The following is a 23468-nucleotide window of genomic DNA, read 5'->3' on the forward strand; positions in this document are numbered from 1 at the left end:
CTCTTGGCCAAAGAGTCTTGATTGTTTTTTCTTTTTTTTTTTTCTTTTTAATTTTATTTATTTATTTATTTATTTTTCAATATATGAAGTTTATTGTCAAATTGGTTTCCATACAACACCCAGTGCTCATCCCAAAAGATGCCCTCCTCAATACCCATCACCCACCCTCCCCTCCCTCCCACCCCCATCAACCCTCAGTTTGGTTGTTTTTTTTTAAAGAACATATTTTCCATTACTTTGGGATTAGTCTAGGGAAGGACAGGATGACTAAGGAAAGAAAGACTGATAACTTTTCTAGCTCATCCAAAAATTCTGTTTTGTTTGGAGTGGGTGTCACTTGGATGTGTAATGAGTGGGAGGAATACATGGTGGAAAGCCCCACTCTTGTCCATGGCACCCAAAGATGGAAATGATAGTAGGGCGAATTGAAAGCTTTTCCTGCTGGAATCATCCTCAGTTGGAGCGGCACCTCCTGTCATCTCTAGAGGACTCCTAAAGGTGTATTCTGAATCTGCCACAGCTTACCTCTCTCAAGATATCATGGGCATGAAGTATCCACTTCTTGCTTGTACACCAGCCATTGTATCTCCTGTGCATTATCCCTGCCTTTTATTTCCTTCTGGGTGACTTTCATCAACCTTCTACTGATTGCCTGCTCCATGCTTACAAATCAGCAAATCCCCTGCAGAACGAAAACAGTTGGGAAACCCTGAATGGGGAGGAGGTGATGATGTCTGGAGCATACACAATATGAAAATATTTGCTCTGCTTGGGAGGATTCCCTTAGGCTATCAAAAGACTTGGAGGGTATAGACAGAAAAACACACTCTTCTTGAGGCAGATTCCCTTAAGCTATCAAAGGACTGAAGCCTTTACACAGTGGGCTTTGGACATGCCTAGTATTCAGAGCACACAGCCTCAAAATGTGATGTGATGAGTGAAATAAGAATCACTTTGTACTCTGCTGGTTGAAAATTGTGGTTCAGACAGGGGAAAAAAATGCAACAAAACAAGTTCCTGAAGATAGAGCAGTTAGTTTTTTGCTTCTTGGCCTGTACCTTAGCCCACCTCATTTAAAGACGTGTGTCTGTCCTAGGCTTGAGCAATCGGGTACAGAGGAGTGGGGTGGGGGGAGGGTGCTTACCTGCAGATCAGAGGTGGCTGATGTACAGAGGAGGTGACGTACAGGTAGAAAGAGGAAGGACACAGGGATAGATGAACTCACAGGGGGTCAGAAGAGACAGGAGGATGGAGAGTAGTTTGATTTATGAGAATTTTGCTCAGTTTAATTGTACTTTGCTGAAACAACATTGTTGGCTTATAATTGTGTTGCAATTGTGTTGCAATTAGTGATTCTCTCCAATTTTTTTCCTCTGGAGAATTAGAATATTTCAGTTAGTAGGCTTCTGTGAAATTTTTTCAGTGTGAACATCAGCGTATACACCTTGTATACATCACTTCATTAAGTTCAAGAAGACCCTTAGCTTCTATTTGCTTCCACGTTTCCCTCACCACATCATATTCTTCTCTTGTTTCCCATCCCTCTCCCCAGTCTTTTCTTACTCAGTAAACTACTTAACAGATGTGTATAATTAATACCTGTAAGCTGCCAAAGGCAGTGACTAGAAGTAAATTACCAGCTGTGAAGAGGGTCATCTGGGGCCAGACAATGTATGAGAACATCATGGTTCTTTGCCCAAGAAAGGCAGTAAAATTGGAATGTGTGGTGGTGCTTGTTGGGCTGTAATCTTTTGTTAATTATCACACAAATTGTAGTCCAAGAGCTCCCTGCCTTGAATGAATGTCTGGTAACAAAATAAGTTGGACACATGTGCTTGCTCTGGAGTGAGTGGTGGTTGGTGGACTCTTCATTGTGGTCCTTAACATATCAGAGCAAGGTATCTCAAAGGCTTCCTAGAAGAAGGTTGTTGTAACTCCTGGAATGGCAAGCTGGCTTCCAGAGTGTTGGTATGACCACAGCATTGGGAATTTGGTGTGGATGGAAGCCATATTTTCTGTGGCAGGGGTGGAGAGGGAGAGGGCAGGGAGAAGAAGGGGTGTTCCAGCACAAGAGATGGGATAGAGTTATTACAGGTAAATTTTCCTGGATAGTTGGATAAAGCCTATTGCTGGTGACAGGTGTAAGAAGAACAAGTCTTTCCTAAGCACCCAAGTGATACACTATGTCTGGCCTTGCTCTTTAGGAAATTGTTGGAGAACTGGTGGGTGTGCATGTGGATGGGCATATACCCCACAAAATCAGGATGCAATCTGGGTGAGGAGCAAGATGTTTACAGGAATTTTTGTTGAGTAGAGCTGTAACAATGTGCCAAAAGGGGAAGATGAAATGTGATGCCTTAAGGCCTCCCATCAATGCAAGGGAGAGGCGAGGCTATAAGGGGGGGTGCAGGGGGCATGATCAGGGAAGGCAACTATAACCATGTGTGTCTTGAAGTCTGTTCACCATTGGCTCAGGCCTCTGTGTCTCAAGGTCTTAGCATGCCAGAAGTCCCTGTGGACTATGATGAAGGTTTTTGAATCCAGAGAGGCAATCAGAACAAGGGCAAGTTCGGTTGCCATACCTCTGGCCAGCATGAGCAGCTGTCCTCTGATACAGCAGACCCTCTGCCCCTTTATCTCATGCCTCCCAAAGGTGCTCTAGAGTTCAGATTGAGGCAGTTGTGCTTTGCTGCCCTTGCTCCCCAAACCCAACTTTCTAACAGTAACTACTGGGCTGGGTGGCTCGAGGTGACTTTTCCAGGGCAGGCCTTCCTCTGGTGCCCTGGATTCAAAGAGTAGCTTTCTGCCTAGCACATGGCATCTGGCAAGGTAAAATTGCTTGGAAAAAGCAAACGTTTTAGTGATGGTCAAGCTTGTACTAGGTTGCATGCAGAGGTCCTTGAGAGGACTCCAAACACTTGAAGCAGCCTCCATCCTTATCTAGCAGGTCATGTTCCACTACAGGCCTCTTCTGGGAATTTCCTGGAGAAATATGAAGAGAGTTGCAGGCCACTACCCTGGAACTTCCCAGGATAGGAGTGGGTCCTTCCTACCTTGTAGCTAGAGAGGGTCCTGTGTAAGCCTTTCTAGAAATGGTGTCTTGGATTCCCATACAGGAGAGGCAAGTCCTGGAGAAATTACTGACAGTTGGGCGGCAGGCAGTCAATGGATCCAGATCTTCAAGTGCTCAGTCAGGAGTGGAATTGGGACACTGGATTCCCCAACAAAAGGCACCAGCAGTGGCAGCCACTTTTGCAGAGAATGCCTTGGGGCTTGAGGTCTCTCAGTGTAACATCTCCTAATCTGGAGGCAGGAGCCCACTGTTAAGAGTTCCCAGCTGCTCCCCCATTCCTGAGATTGGGAGACGGAGCTTGCATGGGCTGGGCAGCTTCCCAGTAGTGGTGGGGTCAAGGTGTGGGGGCTCTGTGGTTTATTGGACTTGTGAATAAGTGGCCTGCCACACTGTGGGACACAAAATGACTCCAGACTGCATTCCTTGGTGCAAACAGTCACATGCATGCAAAAAAAAGTTCCTTTCAAAGATTCAAGTGGGGACATTTGTAGGCAAAGCCTTTATGGATCGAAGCCTATTTCCTTTAGTCACATAGTGTTGACAACTGGGTGGATCCTTCATAGACAATTGCATTTCCTCACCTCCACCCAGGTAGGTGAAAGCCTGGAGCCTGCCAAGGTCTGGTATCCAGAATGGTGCCTCCTGATAGGCAAAGAAGATGTGGGGCCTCATGTCTCAGAGGTAGCAGCTAAGAATCCAAAGCAAATGGCCACAAGGCACAGTGGAGAGCCAAATCAGAGCCAAAGGAGTAGAAATACCAGAATTGATGGGTAAGAAGAAGGGTGGGCCTTTATTTATAACTGAGGTGCAAAATACAAATGTCTATAGAATATGCTCCTTTGGAGGGAACCGGGCATATGGGATACAGGGCCAAGTAATAGTTGAACCCCCTTGGGCCCATCCCTTCTGCTTGTTTTCTCCTTTGACTTAGAATTTAAGAAAAACATTTGATTCTAAATGAATGTGTTCTAAATGCAAAAGCCCTGTACAAAGTACTTGGAATAGGGGAAAGAAAAGCATAAGTGGCTTCTGCCTCTGGGAACATAGAGTGGGGTTCACAGCTTCTTTCCCCCTTAGCCTCCTCTTCCTCTTTCTTATTCCTTCAACTGGTGTTTCCTAAGTACTGAATATATGTTTGGACATTTTTATTTCTCTTGCCTTTTTCTACCTGTAATTCTTCTATCTTGGATCCCTTCCCTTTCTACTTCCCTCTCTCTCTCTCTCTCTCTCTCTCTCTCTCTCTCTCTCAAAAAGGGGGGGAATAAAGAGAAATTTGGGGATCAGAAGGAAGAAAAAGACTTTAAGGGAAAATGTATGCTTAGTTGGTACACCTGGGTTTATTCTGTGATGCTCGCATGCTCTGTGTCCATGTCACTCACAGCGTAGGTTGGGGAGAGTCAGAGTTTCATTTCCTCCTGTAATGAACTCCTACTGAGCATTAACCTCATTCCATTTGCACAGGTTGTATTTTTTTTTAACTTCTATATATTCCTAAATAAATTCAAGCTGGTTGTGGGTCTTATATCTACTCTGTAAATGAGAGAGTGTAAACAATGATGCCAATCTGACAGTGACCAGAACTAAAGAGTGAGAAAGCCAGACCTCTCGCCATCCCACCTGGTGTGTCCACCCCAGCCTACAGCTCTCTCTCCAACATACAGTATATCACAGTCAAGCCAAAGGCATCAAGTCTTCTAGGATGACAAGCATTTTGGAGGTTAGTAAGGGGGAAAAATCTCTAGGATCCTACGTATCCTTTTTACCTCTTATCTTATTTTAACTACCAAGTCTTTGATCTCTTATTTGCTTGCTTGCTTCTCACCTAAGATGAGACCAAAGAGACCTGTGAAGAATGGAAGGGGGAGAGGGAGGAGTGGAGGAGGGATTGTGTTATGAAGTCATACAGTAAAGGGTTGTGTCCAGCTTTATCTTGCTCCCAAACATCTCTTGCCCTACTTATTAAGAAATTTGGAATGCCACCATTCCTTTAGAATAGAATTTAAAGGAATTTAAGAGCCTTACATTTAAAAAACCTAGTCCTAAAATGTTAATGTCCTTGGGAGGGGTAATTCTTAGGTGGCAGTTTGAAGGGACAGGGGCTTCGTGGGCAGAGTCACCACGAAGGGGATAAGAAAGAACCCCAAAGCCAAACATTATGTACTTCACCAGTTGTAAGTAGTCCTGTCTCCTGGTTAGTGCTGGAGAGGATAAAAGGCAGTTCTGTATCCGAGCTCCTGCCCCACCAGCACATAACACACCTGAACCTGAAGCACTGACAGTTGTTCAAACCTGAATACATCTGGCTGAAGCCTAAGATCGCTTCAGATTTCCAACTTACAGTTTCCTGATTTTCCTTTGGAAAAGACTAAAGTGGTTCCACAGTGTCTAAATGTGTTTGTATTCCAAACTGCACTCAAGTTTGCCTGGGACAAGTATGTGTGTGTATGTGAATCTATATTCCCAGGATGTGTCTACGACCCCCACAGGGAGTCAAAGTTTCCAAGAGCCTCATGACGATGCAACTCCTTCACAGGGAATCCGTGGCATTACTCCCTGTCCATGAGAGCGTTTACACACAGATCTTTTCTCCTCCTCATGGTCAGTTTTCTATTTGTGATTAGTAATTGCCTTCTCTTAGTACGTTATAATCTATTACAAAAGCCAAACCTTCAGAGGGCCAGCTGAAATGACAAAATTTGGTTATAATTTATGTTGGCCCCTGACATATATATTTTTTTTAATGATTTGGTCTCTAAGCAACTGATCTCTTAGCAACAAGAAGCACCTTTATAAAAGATAGCACACAAAGAGTGATTGCCAGAAAAGCCACCCGGTTCTTAAACAGCCGCGCATCATTAGCAAAACTCACCATCTTCAAGAGTCCAAAAACTAGGAAGTGACCAGCAGACCCAGGTAACCTTGATATTTGCACATTTTCCTGAAAAAGAAAAAAAACTCATGCAACTATTGAAGAGAACAAAATTCTTTGAAATGTGTGCATTTTCTGAGGTCTTATTAGTTGGTTTTGGCTAACTTTTAATAGAATGTATTCTATTCAATAACTGCTTCTTGATTTTGTTATACAACTTGGACAGAAATTTTGTGATCAGAAAACAGTTCACTCAAAATATTTCATTGACATGAGGATGGAAGGGGGAAACAATCTATCTTTCTCAGAGTTTATTTCTGTAGGTTTTCATCTGAAGGTAAGAAAATCCACGCTGTGGCAAAATAGGAGCGTGCAGAATATCACCCTGAGTGGTGTGCACTCCTAGGGGAATACATATATTTCCCCTCCTAGGGTATTTTTAAACTGCTAAAATATTTAAAGAATAGCAAAATGATTTTACCTCCAAACTTTAGCTTTCTAATCCAGTCAATTCCAGTAGCAAGTGATGGTCTTTTGTTGCAAATATTCAAGGACTGTTTTTTCTTTTCTCTCTTTCATAGCACAAAAGCAAGCATTTTTCTATTTGTTTTCATTGCCGTTAAGAAAAGTTTCATTCTAAAACAAAAAAATAGGAGAAATTCCAGCTATCTGCACCTCGTTTGCTTTTTTAGGTACCTAGGAGTTAAAGGTTTAAATGTCTTTTTAGAAAATTGGAGTTGGAGATGAGGAACAATTGTTTTTCATCTGCATCCCCCTTCAATTGAGACTGTGTAATTTAATTATAAACCCACTTGGGGGTACTTGTGGGGCATAAAAAGGGGACATTTTGTGAAGAGTGAAATAAAAATCTCCCTGATTGAGCCTGGAAACATTACACAGAAATATCACAGATCGAAGCAAACGGACCTTAGAAAATTGCAGTTTCAATCAACACAAGTCGGGATGGTGATACTTTGTTTTTTATAAGAATTGCATGTGTCATTTATCTTTAAATTGGGAGGCTAGCTGAAATAACAGATCTTTAGAACCCAAGGGGACAGGATATGCTGTCATCTTCTGAGAATCAGAAAATGGGATACTTTGTCTCAATACAGAGCTTGGCAATGGGTCAGAGCATCCAGAATCAGGACAATCCCAGAAAATTTGGTCCCAGAAAATTTGGGACTTGTTAATGTTCTGCTAAGAAAAGGCTCCTTATCAGCACAATATGATTACACTTGATTTAAAAGGCTGCTTATGACTTGTATTTCTATTACTGCTAACAACTTCAGGCAGAAAGAATTCCTTCTTGTGATTGTTTTGCTCATAAGTTTAGCAACTTAGGTATTTTAAGTTGAATTGCAGAAACTCTTTTTAAAGCAATGTAATATGAAAGTACAGAGAAACATATAGCTTTGCCATTTAAAACTCTAAAGATTTTATGTACTTATACTGCAGTGTGATGGCTATTGTAGAAACATGTTTGTGGCTTTAAGGAACTTGGGTAAATAACTATAAGATATAGCTTTTGTTGGCTGTGTCTAGATACACTTCCAGTTTTAGGTATTCTCCTGAATATAGAGAGGAATTAAAATAAGCAAAGATAGGGTAACATATTGCAAATGACAGCTAAGTTTTTGTAGCGGTTCTTTTAAAAATTTTCAAACCCAGTCACTCTGTCCTTTGAGGTTTGTGTCATCTATGCTTTATCTGTGCATAAGGAAACAAAGAGAGCCAACGACACTGTAGAGCTTGTCATTTTGGCTGTCTTAATGAGCCATCTGACTAAGATGGACAAACAATGGCAAGATTTGAAATATACAATGAAATACTCTGACTAGACTGGCCATGATAAACTAAGCCAACTCCTCCTGCTGTGTTACTTCTGAGACACACACACATACACATGGATGGTCTCAATATAAATCATAAACCAGGAAATGAAAACAAATGAAATGAAAACACTCCATTAGTGAAGGCTTCCTGGGAAAAAGGGCAGTTTTAATTTCATGAATGGGAATTTCCATCATAATCCTTGTTTGGCATCTAAAAATCCTAGACAAAACTTGATGACTCTTTTCCTTCAAACTTTGGCTGCAATTGGGCTTGTGGGGGTGCCGGTGTGTTGAGGAGAGGGAGGTAACAGCTGGCAGACATACTCCGAAGCACTCCTGCTGCAGGGGGGTGGGGGGGGGGGGTAGTGGTCCATGCTGTGAATAAATCCATTTACTTTAGACCCCTTAATACCTGAATTGAAATGATTAGTCAGGAACTTGATCAATTACTACTTTTAACAGAAAAATGTTAGCCCTCCTAAATGAATCCTACTTGGGATAATTTGGGCTTTCTCTAGTGAGAGGGAAGCAAGGAAAAAAAACCTCTGGAGCAGTCACTGTGGGCTAGGCACTTTGCAACGTGCAGTTCTGTTTAATCCTCACAACGGCTGTGCAAAGGCATCAGCATCTCCATTTTACACAGGTGTAAACCGGGTTCAGCAGTTGGCCAATATGTTACCTAAACAGTTACTGGCCAAGCTGGGCTTTAATCCCAGGGCCAGTCTGATCCCCCAGCCAATGCGCTTTCTTTGTGCCATAATGGCACCAGCAATTATTTTAAGCTGATGTTTAAAGAATCTCTGGAGTCTTAGTAAAGCGAGACCTCTGAGTAGTTGGGCTGGCAATGGAGATTCAGGCGTCTTTTCACCAAAGAGATTCCTTAACCCCTGGTGCTGTCAGCTGGGGCGACTCGGATCCTGCATTTTCAATGTCTGCCACAGGCTGTGAACTGGAGACCGCACTCAGCTGGGCTGTGGTGGTGGTGGCCACAGGTCCTGTCGCCATTCCTTGCCATGATGCACATCCCAAATGAAGTGGGGCATAGGACTCTTTGATGAATACTTTCTGTGAGAGCAAAGCCTGAGAGGGGGCTCTCTGGGGGGCATCCCCACACCACAACAGTTAGGGACTACACAGGTAGAGAGGAAGCCAAACCAAGATCCTAAACGGGTCCAGTGACATGCCACCAAGTTAAGGTGACTGGGAAGCGAGGCCAGGTGTGGCTCGGGGGGGGGGGGGGGGGTGAGGGGGAAATGATGCTACAGAAAGCAGAGCTTTGCCCCAAGGAAGTTGTCTCAAAGTTGCAGGACTGAAGTGCCCTGTCCCCCCTGGTTCTAAAGCCTCTGGCTTTTGTTGTTGCCCCTCTTCAAGTTTCCCTGACAAAGGGATGGGTCTTAGAGAGAGTTAATTTTAAAAACTTCCCTAAATGAGTTTTTCGGTGGGAGAAGATTTGTAAAAAGAGTGAGGACCAGTTCCGCCATGATTAGCCCTGAAGCAAAGCTCCCTACACATTTCTGTTTGATCCTTACATGAATCAGCTCAGACACCTGAACAATCTTGCCCAAAGCTAGCCAGTTTGTGCAGATGGGACTCGAACTCGGGTCTTTTTTCAACGTTTTTTATTTATTTTTGGGACAGAGAGAGACAGAGCATGAACGGGGGAGGGGCAGAGAGAGAGGGAGACACAGAATCGGAAACAGGCTCCAGGCTCCGAGCCATCAGCCCAGAGCCTGACGCGGGGCTCGAACTCACGGACCGCGAGATCGTGACCTGGCTGAAGTCGGACGCTTAACCGACTGCGCCACCCAGGCGCCCCAAACTCGGGTCTTTTGATTAGAAACCCTGTGGCTCTTTCCTACAACTGGAAAATATGATGGTATATATAGGCACATATAGATTCTAAGATGTTAATATGTATCCAAAAAGTTTGGAGTTGAAGGTGACATGACTTGCCTTGAACTTTGCATGATCATCAAATGAATACCAGGGGAAGCTCTTCACCTGCTACACTTGAGTCCATCCCTGAAGAAGGGACTAATACTCTAATAGGTATAAGAGGCAACCTCCCATTTCTTTTTCCAATCCCTCTCTGTTGGGGTATACCTATGGATAATCCCTCCAACTGTAAGTCAGAGGGTTGGTGCACAGCTTAGGAAGTCTAAAAACAATGCATAGTAATAGGTTGTATTTTTATAAAAAAAAAATGATACTCTTTGTGCAAAAGTATCCCAAATAATCCACATGCCTCTACTTCCCTGGATTCTTATCCCCAATAAGACATGCATACCCTCTTTGAGTTCCTGCCTTATGTGTGCTGCTATGACATTTATGGTTGGCACATGGATGCCACATACCTACTATGGCCAGCATAGGCAAAATCCCCCTTTATATACAGGGCACAGAAAGTATCCTCTCATCTGGTATTCTTGGATAGAAGAAGGGGGCCACTTAACTCATTTCCTTTTTTTAAAAAAAACATCATTTTTAATTTGGGGGCTGACTTAAAAAATTGCTTAATTTAGATTTATAATTTTGGAGATGCAGGAACCAAGTTGAATGATTTGCCCAAGATCTATGTAGCTAGTCATGATGAAGGACTGAGCTCAGTTCTCTTGACTCCCAGTCCAACATTCTTTCCTCTGTATCACAAGAAACATTAGTCCTAAGAGGAGGAGGAAAGTACAAACTATCACCCCTGTTTTACAGATAGAAAAACTGAGGGCATAATTCAGGTAAGGGACAAGTGACACTCAAAAAGAATGAAAATTATTAAATCCGTGAAACTGATTTAACAGATCTTCAGGATTACTAATTTTCATTCCCTCTGCTAGATACAAATACACAAAGTTCAGTGTTACAGTGAACACAGTGGAGTGTTCAAAGGCCATTCAGCCTATTGATGATAAAATTTCTCCTCAATGTGAAATGTAAGGAAGGAGAAGGGAAAATAGTCTCTACCTTTATGAAGTCTAGTGTCCAAACAGATTATGCGTTTAGGAATCCCTTAAAAAGATAAACTAGCATGTATCTGTTATATCAGAACTGTTACAGCCAAGCCCCACATTAAAAATTAACAACAGTTCTATGGATTTTTCTCCTGTTGGATCAAGATTTTGTTTTCTTACAGATTATTACAACTCCCATACTTGCATTTGATACTGGATCCAAGGCCTCTTTTGAGGCTATAGCAAAAATACCCTGACATGCACAAGCAATTGTGAGAGTTTTATAATTTTGATACTAATTCTAAAAACTTTTAATGGGAATGTGTGAACTCACATGGATTAAGCTCTCTGTGCCAAGTTCTGTGCTAGGAATCTTACATAGGTTTTCTTAATTCATGTTCATAACTTACAATGTCAGTATTCTTAGCACAGTTTTCTAGATAAGGAAGCTGAACCTCTTTTGTACTGAAGGAACTTGCTGAAAGGGGCGACATCATAGAGTGGTATTTATTTATTCAACATATATTTACTGTACTTAAATGATGTGCCTGGTACTGGACTAGATGCTGGTGATATAAAGGTAAATAAGACATGGTCCTTGTCTTGAAGAAGCTCATAGCTTCATGACATTCATTTCCAGTTAGTTAATGTGGGAACTTCTGCTCCTCAGAGCTAGTTTAATAGCAAATGAGATATTTACAAAGTATATTATAAAAGATTTACTGTAGAACACACATCTTGAAGGTTGTAAAGGGTTAGAGAAGAAATCCTAGGATTGGAAAATATAGGCCTAGGGTTTACAACGAGGGGGAAAATTGAAGACTGACTGGCAATTTGTTAACATTCATGGCATTAGAATGAAATGGATAAAAATAGGCAGGAGAGAATAATCAGGTCACATAAGAGGACCAGCAAAGCTTGGGTTTCTTTGTTCTCTTGACTGAAGGGGTTCCACACTGAGGAATAATATGAACAATGAAAGTGGTGATACAGGACACTGGTAGATAACCTGAAACATGTGCCAAAAGTGTTTGGATTTAGTGAACAGAAAATGGGGAGCCAATGCAAAATCTGCTGATGCAGGCTCCTGGCTTTGGAATAGCACTAGACTGTGGACACCTGTGACAAAAAGTGCCAGAGGAAAAGATTCTTGTCCATGTATTATTGACCCTGGCCGAAAGATACCACTGACTAGAAGATTAGTCTTCTGAAATCCTTGACTCAATCAAGAGTGAACTGATGTGGCTCTGGCCTGGGCAATAAATAGCTGCAAAAGATAGAGCCCAACACAAAATAAGTTCAAAGAAAATTATGGGCTAGGCTTGGTGGTTTAATGGGAGAAGTGAAGGAGGAGAGAAAACAAAAGGGTGGTGGAATCCTCAGAAGTAACAGAAATTAGGATTTACCTACCTGTTTAGGTAGAATTACAATGAGTTTGTTTTTCAGTAAGGTTTACATATCATTAATGTGCCCATGCAAGTGGGGGCATTTCCTTAGAAATGTTTACTATGTCCCCCAAAGTACAAATCAGAAGACAGATAAAAGGTGCTCAGAGACTTTAGAAAAGAACCAGAAGCAAACAAGATCTCACAGTACCAAGATTTTCTGTGCTAAAGCAGCAGAGAAGTTAAAAAAAAATGCTTGGACTTGAAAACAGTCCATCAGACGGGTGAGAGAGAGGTCACAAAAAAGCGATGTGGGTGGAAGAGGAAGCTGGGAAACCAGACTGGGTGGTAGGCACCAAGGGGGTGGAACACCAGAGCCCAGTCAGGCCTCCTGACCTGCAAGTCCATGTGTTAAATGAATGCCAAGATTAGCCAGACTAAAGACTTGGCCTCACAGAGATCTAGGTTGAAATCTAGCTGTCTGCCCAGATCAGCCTCAGGTTAACCAGGTTGAGGTGGGAGGAAGGAGCATGAACTTTGGAATCAGGCAGATGCATTTTAATCTTTCTTCAGACAGAAATCAACTGTGAGACCATATGAAGGAGATTTCATCTCTTATTTCTTCACCTTTAAAAGGGAACTGCTTCTACTTATCTCACCAGGTGTTTTTGTTTTCTTTGAAAGATTAAAATGGGATAAAATACCTATAAAATATGGGGGGAGATGCTCAGTGAATACCAACTTCTCTGGAACAGTGTATTGTTTAGCTGTGTTACTAGGAGTCTTGGAGTTCTTCAGAAATTCCCCCAACTCAGATTTTTAGGTGGGAGGGAGACAGAATCTGCTAGAGGAGCTCCAGCTACCCATACCCAATGCTTACTACAGCCCTGGGGTCCCAGGAAAATTGTGTTTAAAAAGGTAAGGGGAGCAGAGACAAAACTACTGGCACTGTATTGTAGCAAGGTTTCAGGATGCAAGATTAATACACAAAATTCAACTGTATTCTTATACACTAATAGCAATCAATTGGAATACAAAAATAAAATTTTAAAGTCTACAAGTAGTCTGCAAAAACAGAATATACATGTATATGTATATATACATATATATATACATGTATATGTATATATACCATATGTACATATGTATATGTTACATATGTATATCTACATATCAGACATGTATATATATATGTATATATACATATACATGTATATATATGTGTATATGTATATATATACATGTATATGTATACGTATACATATATATGTATATATATACATGTATATGTACATATATACATATATATGTATACGTATACATATACATGTATATATATACATATATATGTATACGTATACATATACATGTATATATATACATATACACATATATATACATGTATATGTATATATACATATATATATACATGTATATGTATATATACATATGTACATATACATATGTACATATATATATGTACATATCTATATCTTATCTATCTATAAGACCCAATACTGTTAAGGTAACAACTTTTCCCAAAGAACTGCCAATTAAAATTCTGGCAGGCTTTTTTTTTTTTCTTTTTAATTTCAGAAGCTGATTTCCAAATTTTATATAGAAACCCAAATGACCTAGAATAACCAAAGTATGTCATTTAGGGACCTTTGAGAAGCAGGCAACAGGACTAGATTAGATATGCAAGAGATTTATCAAGGAAAAGACCGGGGAGGATAAAAGAGGAGGGAGCTGGAATAGGTAACGAAGCGGTCAGAACCCAGGGCAGGTCTGACACCTGTGAAAGGAGAGAGGGAAGGAAGAACTGTGGAGAAGGCTTCAGATCACACTGTAGTTCTGAGAGAGAGTTTGGACCAGAAACGGTGTGTCCCCAAGCAAAGATTTCCTGCTGGAAGAGTCCTGCCCTGAATGGAATGGGCTAGCACTAGCACCCCCACTTTACCTAGTTACTGGTTAGGAGCTACCCAGAGAAGTGGGCCTTTCTGGAACTTGGTGGTGAATCCATAGGATAGGGCTGTCAACTACACCCCCAAGAGCAGTTTCTTTTGAAGGAAATCTGAGCAGTGCACCTCCGTGTCTACCACACAACGTAATTTTTAAAAAGAATGAGTTGGAGAACCTTTCTTCCAACTTGCTAACCTTAGCTTAATATTTTAAGACTTAGTATAAAGCTATAGTAGTCAAAACAATTTGATATTGGCAAAAAATAAACATAGATCAATGGAACAGAACAGAGAGTCCAGAAAGAGTCTCACACATTTATTGCCAATTTTTAACAAAGGTACCAAGGCAGTTCAATAGGGAAAAGAAAGTCTTTTCAACAAATGGCACTAGATCAACCAGATAGCCATAAGAGGGGAACTTCATCAACCTTCACCTCACACCGTACACAAAAAATAACTCAGAATGGATCAGGGACCTAAAAGTAAGATCCAAAATTACTAAACTTCGAGAAGAAAACACAAGAAAATATCTTTGTGACCCTGGAGTGGTAAAGTCTTCTTAGAGTACCAAACAAGTAGGAACCATTCATAAAAGAGACAAACTTGATAACTGGGATTCATCTAAAAGTAAAAACTTTTGATCTTCAATAGACACTAAGAAAATAAGGCAGACCATAAACTAGGAGAAATTATTTGAAACACATATATCAGACAACTTGAATCCAGAATACAGTTTTTTTTTAATCTTTATTTTTGAGAGAGAGAGAGAGAGAGAGAGAGAAAGCACAAGTGGGTAGGGGCAGAGAGAGGATGACACAAAATCTGAAGCAGGCTCCAGGCTCTGAGCTGTCAGCACAGAGCCCAATGCGGGGCTTGAACTCATGAACCATGAGATCATGACCTGAGCTGAAGTCAGACGCTTAACTGACTGAGCCATCCACATGCCCCCAGAATACAGTTTTTAAAAATTGTTTAAGATCCAGTAAGACCAAACAATTTTATTTTTTTATTATTTTTATCTTTCTTATTTTGAGAGAGAGAGAGAGAGCAGGGGAAGGGCGGGGGGGGGGGGGAGACAGAGAGAGAGAGAGAGAGAGAGAGAGAGAGAAAATCTTAAGTGGGCTTGATCCCACAACCCTGGGATCATGACCTGAGCCAAAATCAAGAGTCGGATGCTCAACCGACAGAGCCACCCAGGTGCCAATTTTTAAAAACAGGGAAATTATTTGACCAGACACTTCACAAAAGAAGATCTATGAATGGCCAGTAAACTAAAAAATGTTCACAATCATTAGTAATTGAGGAAATGAAAATTAGGACCACTTTCAGATCCCTCTAGAATGGCTACAGTTAGAAGACCGACATGACACATACCAAGTGTTGGGGAGAATGTGAAGCAACTTGAACTTTCATATACTACTGGAGGCAATGTAGGGGTACTTGGAAAATAATTTGGCAGTTTCTTAAAAAGTTAAACATATATTTACCATGAGACACTCTGGTACACTAGTGTTCATAGCAGCCTTGTATGAAATAGCGGAGGACTGGGAAACCACCCACATGTTCATTTTTTTATATGAAATTTATTGTCAAATTTGTTTCCATACAACACCCAGTGCTCAACCCAACAGGTGCCCTCCTCAATACCCATCACCCACGCTTCCATCCCTTCCACCCCCCATCAACCCTCAGTTTATTCTCAGTTTTTAAGAGTCTCTTATGGTTTGGCTCACTCCCTCTCTTTTTTTTTTTTTCCCCTTCACCTCCCCCATGGTCTTCTGTTAAGTTTCTCAGGATCCACATAAGAGTGAAAACATAGGGTATCTGTCTTTCTCTGTATGACTTGTTTCACTTAGCATAACACTCTCCAGTTCCAACCACATTGCTACAAAAGGTGTTATTTCATTCTTTCTCACTGCCAAGTACTATTCCATTGGGTATATAAATCACATGTTCATTAACAAGCGAATGGATACACTGGGGTGTAACTAAACAATAGAATACTACTCAGCAACCTTAGGGAACAGACTGTTGATGTGAGCAACAACATGAATGACTCTCAAAATCAACATACTGAGTGAAAGAAGCCAGACAGAAAAGAGTACAGACCATATGATTACAATGCTATAAAACTCGAGAAAATGCAAACTAATCAACAGTGACAGGAAGAGATCAGTAGTTGTCTGGGGATGGGGCAGAGGAAGGGATGGATTACAAAAGGGTGATGGAAATGTTATCTTGATTCTGGTGATGATTTCACAAGTGTGCATATATATGTTAAAACTCCTAAGACTGTACACTTTTAAGTATTTGAGGTTTATTGTATGTCAATTATGCCTCAGTAAAGTGGTTTTCAAGGGATGGAGGGAGATGGGGTCTGATGTAATTCATGCCACCCCACCCATACACTCAAAGGGTGTGAATGGTTGGAACCGTGTTCTAGTAGAAACTTAGGGAGCAGTGAGTCTGGTACTTTGCTTTCCTATTTGGCTATCTAGTATCGACCTTTCCCTCAAGCTGGGGGAAGGAGTAGAGGGAGGCACAATGCCTAGTGCCAACCAGCTGTGGCCTTAAAGCTTCCTCCTGCACAAGGAGGACCATTCCTTCAGACAGGGGAGCACACAGGCCAGCTGCGTGGGCAGTCAGCCAAAGCAGCCACACAGGGCTCAGTGTTCAGAAGGGGCCCCCACTAGCAGGTTTAATGTTCTGCGGTCACAGTATTGAAATTCTTAATAATTTTATCTTTGATTTTGCGCTTTGTAAGAGAAGTCTGATGGGACAGTGGATGTACTGGGAAACTGGACCTTTGGCTCATGCAGGGTCACCTCTTGTGTGGCTTCCCTGGGGACAGGGATGAGTTCTCTGCTGCCCTCTGCCTAGCAATGGCCTGGGCATGAGAGGATCAGTGCTGATGCACAGCCAGGGGGCTGAGTCACAGGGTGGTGGCCCCTGGAGCAACTGTGAGGGTCTGCATTTGCCCATAGAATATCCCTGTGCCTGAGGTAGCCCAACATTAAATGGCAAATAAAAAACACCATGACAGGTGGAAAGAAAGACTGCAAAATAAAGGAAAAGTCCTTTTTCCTGCTTTCGGAACAAGAGGCTTCTGCATTTTCATTTTGTACTGGGCCCTGCAAACCTTATGGTCAGTCCTGGCTGCAGGGCAGGCTGCTTGCAGTCACAGCACTCGTCCCCCACCCGGCCTGCCCTGGGCTCCAGCTGTTGACTGCCACAGGTACAGGAGGGCTGATCTTGCTGCAGAAAGCTTCCAATGCCCCTCAGGGGAAAGATTTGACTCCATTCACCCTGCTCAGGAGTGATAGAGACCGGAGCCTAGGAATGGAAACTCTGGAGTGTAGGGCAGACTTGCTCTCCAGAATAGGAAGTCTTATCAGGGTAGAAGCAAGGCAAGTCCCACTCTCATAAGATTCTTCTGCTTATGGTCCTCCCTGTTCTTTGATTTCCTCTCTGGTGTGGAATAAGGGTGAAAGTCCCAATTTGTTGTTTTGAAAAAAGTAACCATGACAACAGCCAAGTCCACAGAGAGAGTAGTAAAATCCATCAAGCTCACTTTCAATACCTTGCCTTTCCTTCCAGAACGAATACTCCTAGTCAGACAATGATCCAGGCACAACAAAAGACCAGACCTTAGAAAAATGTCATGTGCTTGGCCCATCATAGATTAGTGGCGGTACCTCGTTGATTTGTCAGTTCTTTGCCTCCAGCTTTTTCCACGCAGTCCAGGTCAGGTTTAGAAAGCTCATTCTAAAAGGGCCAAGAGCAGATATGAGCTCTTTTTAGGGAATATGCCCTACAAATCTGTTAAGCTCATGGATTTAGAAGTAAAAATAAACTTAAATGAGTCCATTAAATGAGTCCAGGTGTGAGAGAAATTTTGGAGTAATCCTCGACTCCATGTGTTAGAGAATGAACTGGCAGAAGCTTATCCACCACCTCCATCTATGTGAGGAGGGAAGTGCTTTTTCCTTCTGCCTGGCAGGGGAGGGTCTCCTACCCAGCCTTTCTTGGAGGCAGATTGAAGCAGTATAATCTGCAAGGGCACTGGCTGGGAAGAGAGGAAGTCTGGGTTCTTAACTCTGTCACTCATTAGCTGTGAGACCTTGGTTGGGTACATAGTTTAACCTCTTAGGATATGTCAATGTTTGCCATGTTTTATCAATATATATGCAAGTGCCTTTTAACGAGAGGAAAGTGTCGTGCACGTAATGTGACATGTGAGAGCATTATCACATATTCCTCTTTGCTCTTCTCTGAGCCTGGCAGGGTAGGGTCGAATCTGGCAGGTTTTTGTCAGGTAAAAGCTAAGTCTTCCTCACCTGATTCTGGGCTGCATATAGGGTCAGATTTATAGAGAGAACAGAGGCTTACTGCACCTTTGCACAAAGGAAACCAGCTATTTTTCTTAGTGTTGGGGAAAATTAGATTTGTTTTGTCTCTGAGGCTATTAACTAGGTTTATCAAGACTGGTCATATTCACTAACCTGTAGCCTGGCACTTGGCCTGTTGGGCATCAGGGTAGCTGAAGCTCAAAGAGCTACAAAGGTCAGGCAGGTAATGATCAGAGTATAATAATCAGGGGGAAGGGAAGGGGGCCTGCCACTTTGAAAGGAACAGCAGAGTGTTGCCACAAGAGAATGTGAGTCCAATGTGGCCAGATTGTCTGAGTTTTTCTCGAGAGGCCTGAAATCTGGACTTTTAAATGTTAAGATATTCAGAATTTTAAATAATGGCAGCAAAAGCAAATTTAAAGCACAGTATAAGCCAAAATGAGACAGGTTAGCAGGGTGAGTGGGTTAAAGATGGAAACTTTGGTTAAGACAGGGACACACAACAGAAGGCTGTCCTGAGCCCCTCTTCCTGGAGAGCACCCTAAGAGGAAGCAAGACTCGAGAGCCTCCTTATCCAGACTGCCAGTCCCGACTCAGCTTCTCCTTTTCTGTCGCTCTTCCTTCCAGTCTGTGGAGATTTCACCTCTCTGTGGAAGGACGAGGTTAGAAGCTTCTATAAGCCAAAGTCATTAATGTGGCTAGTCCTTGCCCACCCCTACAGGCCTGGATTTTGAAACTCAAAAGCCAGGAAAATATATTTTCCCTCTGTGTTCTGCTTCCCTGAGGCAATGAAAAATGCTCAGCTGACTTACTAAGGAGAGGGCATAAAGAGTGATCGGTAATGCTAGCTAGCTTGCCCCCACCTCGGGGCTAGACTGGAGGGAGGGACATCACACACACAATCTCAAGAGGCCCAAATGGGGATGGTGTGCTTGGGAAGTTAGGACTAGTTTGGTATAGCTGGGCGGAGTATAGGGCACATGGCAGGGGAGGCACCTGGAAAGGCAGATGAAATAGGACTTAAGAGAAAATAGATGTCTGATTACTTATGTTATTTTTGTAATAAAGTTACTCTGCAAAGTTGGTGAGCAATCCTTCATTCAGTTTTGTATAATTTATCATCTATGCACTTTAAAGTGACATAAAGGGACTTGGAAACCATGATCTGGAAACCATGCCTGTCATCATTTGGGTGGTCTTGACCTCTGAGGGTACTAGGTGACTCTAGAATTCATGGAGTGGTGCGTCACAGCCCACAGGAAACCTCGCTATTCCTGGAACTGCTAGTGTTTTCTGTCTGCCCTCCCCTCCTCCCACGACAGCTCCCACTCCCTGTGAACCCAGGCTCCGCTAGCTCCTCTTCTTCCCTGATGACTTGTGATTAGTCCAGCTCTGTCTCTGCACCATACCTGGGCTGACCCTTGAGGACGCTGTGTTCCCGTCTGCCCTCTCAAGTGAAGGATGTGTTTTCAATCATCATTCCCCCAGTGTCAGTGTTGGGAGCTGGGGCTGGTGTCTCCCAGGGTGCTGCTTCTGGACCGTTACTCCCTTTCTCTCTCTAAAGAGTTGGAACCTGCTTGAGGCTCACACTGTCTACCCACCCACCCTGTCTCCCTTAGTCAGTCTCTTTCTCCATGTCTTTCCTCTCTGCCCTGTCATCCTAAGCAGCTAAATGTCCTTGTGGCTGGTAAAAGCAACAAACACCCTGCCTGTAGAGCTGCATGATGCTTGTACGCTCAGTGACTTTCTCTCTCCACCATAGCAGGCTCCCCTGGAGGCGGTTGGGACGTTGGCGTCATCCAAACCTGCACCTCCTCTGAAATCTCATTCTCTCACCACATCCTCCAGCTCATTTGTCCAGGTGCCCTCACTGCGAGATCTCCACACCAGTGTTCCCTCCACTTTCTCTGTCCTTGAACCTCCTCCAGTCTTTCCTTCCTTCATACCTGCCTTAGAGGAGATAGTTCCTCCCAAAGTTCCCTAAACAGATTACTGAATGCACCGTGCCCCTTCCAAATGTCCCCACCTGGCAAAGGCCTGAAGAACTATTCATGCCTGTGTTGACCAGATGAGCGTCAGTGAAGGGTATGACACAACTGGACATTTTGGCATGGCTCTGACTTCATGTTCTCCAACCTCGTTGAGGCCCTCAACACTGTGCTTTTCGAGAAGCTCTCTTACCACGTTCACAATCAAAATTTCATTTCTTCTTCTCAGAGCTCCATGTTTCTGACCTCTGTATTCCCAGAGAAGAAGCCTGGCAGAGAACACTGGTCAGCTGTGTTTGCACCTGTCCTCTCTTCCTTATGTATTACAGCAGAGCACAGGTCTCTCCTCCAACCAAAGCCAGTCCTTCTGCAGGTGCCCTGATCTCATCCCCTCCTGCCTAAGCAAGGGTCCTGCTCCATTAGGTAGGTCCTTCTCCAGCCCATATCTTCAACCTCTGCCTCATACTTGGATTTCACTTTAAATCAATGCTAGAATCCTCCATTACAAGCAAAGCCAAGCAAACAAAACTCCCCTTAGCTGCACACATCCCTCAAGTTCTCACTTAATCCGTCCACTCTCCATCCACAGCTAAGCTTTTTGAGAGTTATGCACGCGTGCTTCTTCCACCCTATCTCCTCTTCTCCTTTCCAGGTGGGCTTCCTACTTCACCACTTTGAGGAAGAAGCTCTTGCTGGGGTCCCAATAGCTTCTGTGCTTATCAATATCAACTTTCTCTTCCTCTAACTTGACCTCCCAGCAGCATTTGATACAGTTAACCATATCCTCCTTCTTGAAACACTCTCTCCTCTTCTCTTTGGTGATAAAATCCTATTTCTTCTTTGTGCCTACTGGCTCTTTTTTCTTGGGATCTTTTGCTTGTTCCTCCTCCTCCCAAATTCTGAATTCTTGAGTTCTTTGGGAGCTTCTTTCACACTGCTGTGTTACTTGGCAACTTCACCTTCTCCCAAGGCCTTAAATACCATCTCTAACCTGGTTTGATCTTTTCTAAATCCTCACCTTTTCTATCACAGAACTGTAATTAAGTAATTAACTCGAGTGATTATCTCTATATTGATTGTTTCCCTTACTGGACCTGTAAATTCCATGAGGGTGGGCAATGTCTTCTGCATTCACCACTTCCATAATCTACTAGGCCAGCCCACAAAAAAAGTGGCTGAGCTTCAACACTGCTACTCAATGGGCCCCTGCTCTGCCTGCCAAAAGAGGAAGCAAACATCTGCCTTCCTGGGATTGTCTAATCCTTAGAACTTGTCACCGCAGTCTGTTCTCCAGATGAAGTGTAAAACTATCGTTTCTTTATTGCAGAACAGGAAGTCCAGATATATTATTTTGCCAAACATGGGGTGGGGATCTTGTATTAATAAAAATAAAACTAGAATTGAGGAGAGGGGGCTTCAAGTTTTTAAGCAGAGGAGTGACATGGTAAGCTCTATTATTTTGAAAAGCTGTCAGTAAGGAGGAAGAATTGGGGGAAGGAGAAAATAGGGGCGGGGCATTTGTGTGATTCTGTTCCAGGGGAGGGCTGGCGAAAGCCTTAGCTCACAGTTGGCACTGAGAATAGAGAGGAGAGGGAGGGGTGAGACTTGCAGAAATAAAATAGCAATTGAATTTGGGGGTGGGATGGTGGGCAGTGAGACACTTCCCAGAATCAGAGGACTCTAGTATTTTGCCTTTCATCTTCTTCAGTGAACCCTCACAGACAGGCTGTTCTCTCTCTGGAAGGACCTGGCACACACTTACGTCCTTGGAATCCTATTCCTCCATCATGATCTCTCTGAAGCACTCCTTAACTACCCCAGGGAGGATGACTCTTTTCCCCTCATGACCAAAGCACATTGTTCAAGTGGTCCATATCATTGCTGGTTGGTATATAACTGAATCAGGGCATTGTGCTGTCTGTGATGAAATAGCTACTTCAAACTAGAACATTGGGAAAATAAATAAATAAATAAATAAATAAATAAATAAATAAAAGCCTATTTAGTATCTTTATTTCCTTAACTTATAATTGGCCAAAATTATCTCTTTTTATTATATCAAAGTTCTGGTGGGGTTTGTTAATAATGCCAATTACTCATTTCTTTGACGAGATTTATATAAAGGTCTTGGCTGATCCTAGCCTGCTCCTTCCTTTGGTTTCAGAGTCCACAATATCTTAACTCCAGAATATCCTGAGACATCATGTCTGAGCTTCTAAATGACACTTGCATCTTGAAAACCCATGGTGATCACTCTCCAACTCAGCTGGTTCCAATTAACCTCTTCTCAAGCTATCTGTATGTGCATGCTTTATTTAGCAATGTAGCCTTTTAAAAGGAGCCAGACATTTTTAGTCATACTGGACACACATTATAACATGGCTTAACTCCTATATGCTCTGGGCTGGCTGTTACACAGACTTCTTCATGTTTAACACTTCTCCTAAAATTTCCCAAAATTCACTAAGGTTTCAGCAGCCCTTTAGGACCAATACCTTCCAGAAAATGCTCAAAATCCATCTGAATTCATGTCATACACCATCACCAAGGGAACTCTGCCATCTAGTTCCAGCAGAATCCTAATGATTCCATAAGACCCAAAAATCCGCCTCCTCAGGAGTCAGTTGCTGATTCCTGTCTCCCTCCTCTGATCAGAGTCAGTCCCTTTCCTGTTCCACCCTCATAATTTGCGCACTCCTTTCCTGTGCAATTTAATCACATAAAGCCTTGCTGTTTTTATTTGTACTCGTGTCTTTCTCTCTAGCTGTATCAAAAGCTCCTTAACAGCACAGATAGTATTCTCTTAGTGTCCTCCCTACCTGCCCTCCACCCACCCACCCACCCATACTGGAAGCTTAATACCATCCCTTACACTTAGGTGGAGTTCAGGGTTCTAGAAAAGTTGACGAATGAATCATAAACATAATTTGGGTCATTTTTTTCCCACAAAATGCATCACCTGTCTTTGCCCACATTGAAAGCCCTCAGCCTCTTCTCTGCCCACTCCTACTGGCTTCCTATAGTTTTTCCCCATCTGTCTGGCATTTCCCTCCACCTCTAGAG

The 23468-nt window shown here is 42.7% G+C and overlaps 1 long non-coding RNA gene across 1 annotated transcript; it reads right to left on the reverse strand.

Moving 5' to 3' along the window:
• Positions 1–404: 404 nt before the first annotated feature.
• Positions 405–6696, reverse strand: LOC109262990 (uncharacterized). Its single transcript, XR_002078040.2, has 3 exons — positions 6424–6696; positions 5943–6011; positions 405–682 (listed from the first exon to the last, which is right to left on the reverse strand). It is a non-coding gene; the product is annotated as an uncharacterized LOC109262990 (long non-coding RNA).
• Between the last annotated feature and the right edge of the window lie 16772 nt (positions 6697–23468).

The sequence above is a fragment of the Panthera pardus genome, unplaced genomic scaffold, assembly GCF_024362965.1.
Source record: "Panthera pardus isolate Hobbes unplaced genomic scaffold, ASM2436296v1 HiC_scaffold_24, whole genome shotgun sequence".
NCBI classification, from domain to species: domain Eukaryota; kingdom Metazoa; phylum Chordata; class Mammalia; order Carnivora; family Felidae; genus Panthera; species Panthera pardus.